This window comes from Somniosus microcephalus, chromosome 6 (genome assembly GCF_052327205.1).
Source record: "Somniosus microcephalus isolate GS21.2 chromosome 6, FLI_Smic_1.0, whole genome shotgun sequence".
NCBI lineage: Eukaryota > Metazoa > Chordata > Chondrichthyes > Squaliformes > Somniosidae > Somniosus > Somniosus microcephalus.
This window is the reverse complement of record NC_140992.1, coordinates 249,248,464-249,258,949: the sequence shown is the minus strand read 5'-3', so window position 1 is coordinate 249,258,949 and position 10,486 is coordinate 249,248,464. Positions and strand designations below refer to the sequence as shown.

Here is a 10,486-nt window from a genome sequence, read left to right as displayed (position 1 = left end):
GATTGGCGGTTAGGATCAGAGCAGCCATGATCTTATTGAATGGCGGAGCAGGCTTGAGGGGCCGATTGGCCTACTCCTGCTCCTATTTCTTATGTTCTTATACTAATTCACCAGTGTAACTGGCACCCTTACAAAAGCAAAATACTGCAGCTGCTGGAAATTTGAAATAAAAACAGAAAATGCTGGAAATACTCAGCAGGTCAGGCAGCATCTGTGGAGAGAGAAACAGATTTAATGTTTCAGGTCAATGATCCTTCATCAGAACGAAGGGTCATTGACCTGAAACGTTAACTCTGTTTCCCTTTCCACAGATGCTGCCTGACCTGCTGAGTATTTCCAGCATTTCTGTTTTTATAACTGGCACCCTTACTTCGCTGCTAGTTGTTCCAGGAAAGAGAAATAAAAACACACCACACTCGAGTTATTTTCAGGCTCCAAATTGAATTACTAAATGTATTTAAAGTAATTCTAACAAGTAACAGAACAGCACAGTTCTACACGATGACTAGTTGCTAACTCCCAGACCTTTGATGATGCACTCTGCTCATTCAGTGGTAAACAGTATATAGTCCTTTGCACCACAATCTGTCTCTTATTTTGGTGCTAATGTCACAACAGTTCCCGGAGACGTTCCTTGCGTACCTCTTTCAAGTTTCTTAAGCTCTCCAGCTGCCCCTACATCCTGTTTCTCTTTGATTTGTCCAGAGAATATAGTGCATTTATTATGGACCTAGAAAGGTGGGTCTGTCTTTTAGCCAATGTCCGGTTTGCTCGTCTGACTTTCTGTCGATATGAGGTCCTGCTGGCTCAATTGGCACATCGAACCAATCTGAGGAAAACAAAGAATATTATCTGTAGTCCAGACAGGCTGGCACCCTGTTGGCCATCTTACAGCTTCTTGGCTCAAGACAAATCCAGCCTTCGCTTTTCAATGGATACAAAGACAATAATATACTGTAGGAATTAACGAATTCCTATGAATAACGGAGATCGACACAAGAGAACAATCAAACAGGTCTTTACTCAACGGAGATGCCACGAGGACTGCCTGGGCAGTCCCGTGGTTTGTGACGCGATGTCATCGCGTTTTCCCGCGCTCTTAAAGGGACCACGCCCCGTACACGCAAACTCTATATACAAAACACAGTAATGCCTAACACAATGGTACAGGTTTAGGCTGGTGTTAGAACATCGTTAAAGAGAATTATATACAGTTAGCCAGAATCATTCAGTGGTTCTGCCACAATATAATAAAAAGGTTAGTTTTGCCCTCAATTAAATTTATGCTGTGACATGTATACTGAACATGCCACAACACAATGCACAAAGCCACGTTAAGAAAATGTTGGCTTCTTAAGCAACAGTTAAATGCATATGTGCAGTCGGGTTGGCAACTCTGATGTGCAGATTTATTCGTGGCTCCCTTTATGATCGCTCCTATAAATGTGGTATTAAGGCAGTGGAGAGAGTCACTGGAGCTTCAGCTCAGAACAGGACACGTTGTAAAGGTGAACTCAACCCTTAAAGTCCACGCAGCAGTAAGAAAATCGTGGCTCCCCCGCCCTTTGCAAAGTGAAGACAAGCTGGCTGGTTAGCTCCTCGGAGATAAGGGATATCTGCTCACAATGTGTTTTTTGCAGCTCTGCTTCAGACACTTCCATACCCCTTAGCAAAGAGCAGATACCGATACTCATTTGAGAGACAGGAGCATAATTGAGCGGATGTCACGGGCAGTGGGAGGGCTGGGGTGGGAGGCGGGGGTGGTGTGGGGGGAAGGGTTGGGTGGTAATAGGCACTTGGGCTATCCACTGTAAATCTGACCGATCTACACTACATTGTGGTTCTGCATTTCCTCCCTTTAACTTCCTTTGTTCTCTCTCCACCTCGAGTAAGAAAGAAAGACTTGCATTTATATAGCGCCTTTCACGACCACCGGACGTCTCTCGGCACTTTACAGCCAATGGAGTACTTTTGAAGTGGAATCACTGTTGTAATGTGGGAAACGCGGCAGCCAATTTGCGCACAGCAAGGTCCCACAAACAGCAATGTGATGATGACTGGATAATCTGTTTTTGTTTTGTTGGTTGAGGGATAAATATTGGGCCAGGACACCGGGGATAACTCCCCTGCTCTTCTTCTAAATAGTGCCAAGGGATCTTTTACATCCACCTGAGAGAGCAGACGGGGCCTCGGTTTAACGTCTCGTCCAAAAGACGACACCTCCGACAGTGCAGCACTCCCTCAGTACTGCACTGAACTAAGCTCAGAAGTCCACCGAGTGTTAAAACTTTTATTCACCACTGAAATGACTTTTATCAAGTCAGCCACATCCCAGTTATTGAATAAGCCATTGGGCCAGAGGGTGGGCTTTTCATAAGAAGAACTACAAATGATTAAACTTACTTGCATCTTTTGTTTTTTAGCAAACATCTCTGCAACAGGTGTTGTTGTTACCAAGGGGTTTCTGCTTTATAGCACATTCGCATTCAGGACTTGCTATCTAAAACTGTGACCAGTCCTCCTTTTAAGTAACTTTTTTTTCTGTTCTTTTTTTGGCGCTCTCTCTGATACACACAAAGGTATACATATATAGAAGGAATTCAACTATCTCAAACCCCAATAAAAAATGAACAAGCGATGGAAAATTTCAAACGTAAAGTTTCACTTGTCACTCACACATTTAGCATGCTCATCCAATGGTTCTGATGTTTGAATTTGGCTGAGTTGGCACAATGGCAGTAATGTGTTGTGTGCTACGCCATATAGCCTTCAAAAAAAAAAATGCTTATTTATGGAAGTGATCGGCATTCTTGAGTCCTGCCTTTTGTTTTATTGGGCATCCTTTTCTGTAAATAACCATTCTTCAGTAGTGCTGTTTGTGGAAACCATTCATTTTGAAAGTAAACGAGCAACATGGTGCCTTTTTAACCTCATGTACCACTTTGCCTACCCCTGTAGTACATGAACCACTGCACTGTGGTATTTCTATTTCACTATTTCTGTACAATGCAGGGATTAGGGTAGAGGTTTTCTGAGGGGTCGGCTGCAGACTGCTTGTGATTTAGCCAAGTGCTCACCTCAAAATGAGGTAGGCCTTTACGCTCAGAATAATCTGTCCCATTCCAACTGCAGGGCTTGCTTGTTTTCAGAAGCTTCTCCAGTCACTTGTCCACAGGCAGTTCCAGGCAAAAGACTGACCGTGACTTGAGAGCCATCCGCTAATTTCTGTGCTTCTAACCACTTGGCCCTGCTGGAGGCTCAGTACTCGTGGTCACTCTTCTGTAAGAGCACAGGTCATCGCACTGCCATGAGGTTTCTGGGTAAAAACTATAACTCTTAGTTATCTGCAATCTGTCTTCAAGTGTGTTGAAACAAACTGTTATCACATCATGAAGAATGGACCTCAGCAACGCGAGCAGGAACATTCGTGAGCGATGCTTCAATTGTGCTTACTGCTTAATGGCAACATGCCGAGTGTGGACCCTTGCTGTACAGCACCAGCCACATGTGTATCAACCATGTCTATCATGCACAGCAAGGATCTAAATAGCCTGTGCACCCCAAGTATCAGCTATATGACAGGTGGCTCGGTGAGGTTGAAATCACAGAGTAACTTAGCGCAGCCTTTGGCCATGCCATGCCATTGTAGGTTTGAAAGGAGCAGAATGGTGGGTGAATACGGGCTATCTGCAGAGTGTGTGTCTCTAGGCTGATTGAAGCGTCCAGCGGTGTCCATGCTAAGTGTTGTGATGAGAGGGCCTGAATTTCTGCAAACAAGACAATAATGGCACAAGAGGAGGCTATTCGGCCCACCATGCCTGTGCCAGCTCTTTGAAATAGAAATCCAAATAGTCCCGCTCCCCCGCTCCTTCCCTATAGCTCTGCAAGTTTTTCATTTGCAAGTATTTATCCAATTCCCCTTTGAAAGTTACTGTTGAATCTACTTCCATCACCCTTTCAGGCAGTGCATTCCTGATCATAGCAACTCATTGCATCAAAAAAAGTCTCTTCATCTCCCCTCTGGTTCTTTTGCCAATTATCTTAACTCTGTGTCTGCTGGTTACCAACCCACCTGCCAGTGGAAACAGTTTCTCCTTATTTACTCTGTCAACACCCCTTCATAATTCTGAACACCTCTATTAAATCTCCCCTTAGCCACCTCTGCTGTAAGGAGAATAATCACAGATTCTCTAGCCTCTTCACATAACTGAAGTCCCACATCCCTGGTATCATTCTGATAAATCTGGCAGGTGGAACATTTCAATGCACAACACAATAAGTGGTTTACGCGTGCTGAAACATTTACACACAAGATATGTGATTCATAATTCTACAAACCTCTTCTGCTCCAGCTTACACATCATTCATGAGGTGTTTGGCCTGCTCAGTCCATCCAACCATCTATGTTCTATGACTTTAGTTGAACGGGGCTTCTTTCTGCAAGAACAAGATAAGTATACACTGAATGAATGAACATGCCGTGCCATGAGCTGTATTTTAGGCAGCAGCAGCACAATTTATCGCCTTGTGCAAAGCTTACCTGAATGTAAAATACCTTATCTGCAGAAGGTTTTGGAGAGCTGGCTGAGTGTATTTTAATTGTCAACTGGATATGTGAATAATTATAGTCGATCTTCAAAATCTTTTAGCTGGATGACTTTCTTGGTGTCCTGGCCAGTATTTATCCCTCAACCACTGTCACTAAAACAGATTATCTGGTCATTATCATATTACTGTTTGTGGGACCTTGCTGTGTGCAAATTGGTTGCTGTGTTTCCTACATTACAACAGTGACTGCACTTCAAAAGTACTTAATTGGCTGTAAAGCGCTTTGGGACATCCTGAGATTGTGGAAAAGCGCGATATAAATGCAAGTCTTTCTTTCTTCTAGGTTCACTGTAATGATCAGTAACATGTCATTCTAGAATGGTACACTGGGTGGAGCTGTATGTTTAGTAGGGGGCTACCCACAAGGCAGTAGTCAAGATGGATGCCTGTACACTAGTCCACATGGCTGAATAAATGACTAGCTCAAGCTAGCTGTTCATAATGAAAACACCTATTTATTTATGTACATAACATGGTACCAGGATTGGTAATATCTGCTGAATATTGTGAAACACGACATGACCGATCTGAAACTGAAAGCACAGACATGTAATTTCTCTGTACTGAAATCATCCATGATTCGTGACCAGATTGTGTTTGGTATTCATGATTAAAAAGTCAGGGAACGTTTGTTGAGAGAAACCTAACTAACATTGGAGGATGCTGTGAAAATATGCCATGCCAGTGAGCTAGCTCAACAGCACGCAAAGACTTTCAGTGAAATTAATAATGATGTGACTGTAGTGAATGACTGTGCTGCTGTCGGTGCTGTGTCCTACAAGGGGAAGAAACGTGGGCAGAACAGAAATGCAAAGCAATCGGAGGATGGAATTTTTAATTGTAAATGCTGTGGTTACCAGCACCAGTCAAGACAATGCCCAGCATTTGGAAAAATGTGCACAAAATGTAATGGAAAGAATCACTTTGCCAAACAATGCTTTTCAAAAGTAAAAACAAAGAAAGGGCAACAAGTCAATGTGATTGAGGACACTGATTTAAGTGAGACATTTTTTGTAGGAATGGTGTCATGTGACAATATCGAGAAGGATACAGAAAATGTGCAGCCCTCAGGAATGGACAATGCTGAACATAAAGTTAATGCAGTAAAAGAGGACAAATGGATAATGCCACTGCAGGTAAATGGAGCATTAGTTACATTGAAACTAGACACTGGGGCAAAAGCAAACTTAATCAGTATGAGTGACATTAAAAATATGAAAGAAAAGCCCAAAATACAGAAAAAGTCAGTACTACTGAAGAACTATAATGGACAGAAAATAGATAGCTTAGGTGTATGCAGACTTAAAGTGACAGTCAAAGACAAAGTGCATCATCTCATGTTTTCTGTTGTGGCTGAAGGACTTGATTCACGACTAGGTGACAAAACTTGTGAGGACTTAGAACTGGTCAAGAGAGTCTACCGTATAAACTGTGCCATGAGCAGACCAGATGACTCAATGGATTCTGTAGTGAGTAATTTCCAGGATGTGTTCAAAGGATTTGGATTTCTACCATTCACTTACAAGATCCAGCTAAAGGAGGATGCTCAGCCAGTGGTACATGCTCCACGGAGAGTTCCAGCATCCCTGCGTGACCGGCTCAAGAAAGAACTGGACAGAATGACCACACTAGGAGTCATCAGGAAAGTCGAAGAGCCAACAGACTGGGTTAACTCCATGGTATGTGTAAAGAAAAAGAACAATGATCTAAGAGTATGCATGGATCCTAAGGACTTAAATGCAAACATAAAACGTGAACACTACCAGATTCCCAAGCGAGAAGAAATCACCAGTGAAATGTCAGGTGCCAGATACTTCACAAAGCTCGATGCCTCACAAGGATTTTGGCAACTAAAACTGGATGAGGAGAGCACCAAATACTGTACCTTCAACACACCATTTAGCAGGTATTGTTTCCTCAGAATGCCTTTCGGGATAATATCTGCATCTGAAATCTTTCATAGAGCGATGGAACACATAATTGAAGGTCTGGAAGGAGTTCGGGTCTATGTTGAGGACATCATCATCTGGGGCTCCACACTGAAAGAACACAATGAGAGACTGACTAAAGTGCTATAGAGCATACGCCAGAATGGACTGAAGCTCAACAAAGCCAAGTGTCAGTTTAACGTCCAGGAAGTCACTTTCCTAGGAGATAATCTATCTGGTAAAGGAATAGAGCCAGATATGGAAAAAGTAAACGCCATACTCAACATGCCCCGACCCACTGACAAAAAAGGAGTGCTATGCATCATGGGGATGATAAACTTCATTGGAAATTCCTAACTTGTCAGCCAAGACAGCCTGTCTGCGAGACCTGCTACATAAAACAAATGAGTTCGCATGGACAGAAAGACATGAACAAGAGTGGGTGAACCTCAAAACAGTGCTGACAACCACACCTGTACTCACCTTCTTTGACCCAACAAAGAATCAAAGTGTCAACAGATGCATCAAAAGATGGCCTAGGCGCGGTCTTGCTACAAGCAGAGGGTGAAGATTGGAAGCCTGTTGCCTATGCCTCCAGGTCTATGACTGACTCTGAGTGGCGATACGCCCAGATTGAAAAGGACTGTCTAGGCTTGGTAGTTGGACTAGAAAAGTTCCATGGCTACATATATGGACTTCCCACCTTCACAGTTGAGACAGACCACTGCCCACTGGTTGCCATCATAAAAAAAAATCTGAATGAGATGTCTCCAAGGATTCAATGACTCATGATGAAGCTGCAAAGATATGACTTTGAACTGATCTACACACCAGGCAAACACATAGTGTTAGCAGATGCACTATCCCGAGCACCCACAATGAGTCATGTGAGCTCTACTGAGGAGGATGTTCACGTGAGTATGGTCACTGCTGCGCTGCCCATGTCAGACACAAAATCAAAGCAAATAGCAGAAGAAACAGTAAAAGATACAGTGTTACAAACAGTAATAGAGAACATTCATCATGGTTGGCCAAAAGGTTCCTGTCCAAAGTACTTTCACATCAGGTCAGAGTTGAGTGTCGCAAGTGGACTATTACTAAAACAGAACAGAATAGTCATTCCACAGGCTCTACGTCGAGACATGCTCAAAAGGATTCATGAGGGACACCTCGGAATTGAAAAATGCAAAAGGAGAGCAAGAGACACTGTTTATTGGCCTGGCATAAATAAGGACATTGAGAACATGATAGGCGAATGTGAGACTTGTCAGAAACACCAAAACAAACAAGCAAAGGAACCAATGATAGTAGCTGACTTACCAACAGCACCTTGGCAAAAGGTTGGTATGGACCTTTTTCATTTGAATGGTAAAGACTATCTATTAGTGATTGACTACTATTCTAACTATCCTGAGATAGCACTGCTCTCAAGCACATCAGCAAGCAGTGTCATAATGCATGTTAAATCCATCTTCGCCAGACATGGGATTCCCAGGATTGCCGTTAGTGACAATGGTCCGTGCTTCAACTGTAAGGAGTGGCAACAGTTTGCAGCACATTATGACTTTCAGCACATCACATCCAGTCCTCTGTATGCTCAGTCGAATGGTAAGGCAGAGAAAGGTGTTCAAGTTCTCAAACAGCTACTGAAGAAAGCAACAGAAAGCAAGTCTGATCCTTATCTCGCCCTGCTGAGCTACCGAGCCTCCCCTTTAGACTGTGGTTCTTCACCTGCTGAACTCCTAATGGGTCGCAAGTTGCGCACCACACTACCCTGCTGTGCAAAAGAAAACCAGAGTAAGGAACTGAGACAGAGACTTCAACTGTTAAAGCTGAAACAGAAATCACACTATGACAAGTCATCCAAAACTCTGAAGCCATTGACAAGGGATGATGTTGTCAGGATTGAGGATCCAGATGCATGGAACAGGAAAGCTACAGTTCTTGAGGAAGTAGGACCAAGGTCATACATTGTTAGAACTGAGGAAGGACAGATTCTCAGGAGGAACTGCCGTTCCCTCCTGAAAACACAAGAAACTATCCAAGAGCAAATCGATGACAATGCCACAACTGAATCTTGTCACTCACCACCAGAACAATCTAACACAAACACACATACAGGCTCTCATGAAAACACATCAGGCTTACCTGTGCTGAGAAGATCCACATGTGAAGTAAAAAAAGCCTGATAGACTTAATCTTTGAGTACAAAAAAAACTATATAAAAGAATGAAAAGCTTTGAGTTCATAAAGTAAAGCTTTGAAAATGTGTTGACTGTTGTGAAGATGTTTATGTCGTTATGATTGATTGATATTGATTTTGTTTAACCTCAAAGAAAGGGGGATGTAATGATCAGTAACATGTCATTCTAGAATGGTACACTAGGTGGAGCTGTATGTTTAGTAGGGGGCTACCCACAAGGCAGTAGTCAAGATGGATGCCTGTACACTAGTCCACATGGCTGAATAAATGACTAGCTCAAGCTAGCTGTTCATAATGAAAATGTCTATTTATTTATGAACATAATAACAGTTCACCTTTTCTGATCCCGCTGTGCTTGTTCTGAAGTATGTTCATTACTTTTGTGTTGCATTTGTAGCGGATTACTGGATCAGTTTGGTTTAAGTATTCTGAGGTACTCAAGCAAACTCATCAAACACCTAAGTAATTTACTTAGATTATCATCTGTAGCTTTCTACACACACGGCGGCTGCTGTGTACAGCAGGCTGTGCTAATTTACCTTTGTTCTCATTTCTTACCTTGGCACTTCCATTCTGACACCTGCTTCCAGATATTCTTGCAGCATCTCCTGGTATGTGACCCCACATGAAGCTTGTGCAGGATGGCCTCTCACACCTATTTCACCCTCTGGCCATTGGTAGTATGGCCCTCCGCTGCATGCAGCGCATTTCACTCTGCGCTCCTGCCACCTATTATGATCTGCAGATGTTGTCCGTAAATCTTTGCTTCTGACTTTTGTACTCTCCCTCCATTCCTTACAGAATATGCACATTCCACAGCTGGTTTGACCTGGTTGGCCTTTGATGGTGACTTAAGTGCTCGCTTAGCTGAGCAATATTCTTGCAATCTTTTCTTGCTTCCCGATTGGCCAGTCACTTGTGTATAACTTTGAATGTTTCCAAATGTACTCGAGCGCCTAACATGCGCAAGAATTTTAACTGCCGTTTAATGCACTGCCTGTGCAGCAAAAGTAATTTTGCCCGCCTTGTTGTTCTGGTCCATTGCAGCTTTTCAAAAACTATGGATCTATCTCACAAAACAGTGAGGAAATTGTCAATTGCTGCTGATCTAGTGCAAAGGATGACTGGCTGACCCTGTATCAAATGTTAAGAGTGTATTTTGAGGATACTCAATTGATCAGAAGACTATTATGAAACAATGTGGTGGAATGATAGTTAAAATAAATGCTCTGTGCTTCAGCTGATATTTGTCATCAGAGGCTGTAATACAAAGCTTTTGGGAAGTCATGTTGTCCGTGACTGCATTAATTTCGCAATTTAAGTGTTAATAAGCTGCGTGGGTAATTCCTCTGCTGCATGATTTTCTTTTGACATCCCACGGAGCTCACCACACCCTCCTGTTTGTTTCCTAGGATTGTAAGGACCCCATTGCTGCCGTTCTTTCAAGATTTTCTGTAATAGAAAAAAATGCAGAAGTGGGATAGCCATCGTATAATGGTAATATCAGAAAACACTTGACGTTTGCAAAAGATTATGGGGTGTCAGCAGTATTTTCTTGTTCCGTGAATTTGTCACAGTCTTTAATTTGAAAGTTAAACCAGGGATCAATGGCTTAGAGCCATTGCCTTTCAGTACCGTGACCTGGGTTCACTTCTCAGAAGAAATTAGTTGGTGAAGGTCATTGGCTGGCTCAGGCTGATTAGGAACACATGTTTGCCAGTTCTCAATCTCAGTAGAAATTCGTTGT

General features: G+C 42.8%; 1 long non-coding RNA gene across 1 annotated transcript; it reads right to left on the bottom strand.

Annotated features, from left to right (window-relative positions):
- Positions 1-417: 417 nt before the first annotated feature.
- On the bottom strand, positions 418-10,211 carry LOC147116639 (uncharacterized). The gene is made up of 3 exons (XR_015078613.1): positions 9,298-10,211; positions 4,339-4,437; positions 418-829 (listed from the first exon to the last, which is right to left on the bottom strand). It is a non-coding gene; the product is annotated as an uncharacterized LOC147116639 (long non-coding RNA).
- Between the last annotated feature and the right edge of the window lie 275 nt (positions 10,212-10,486).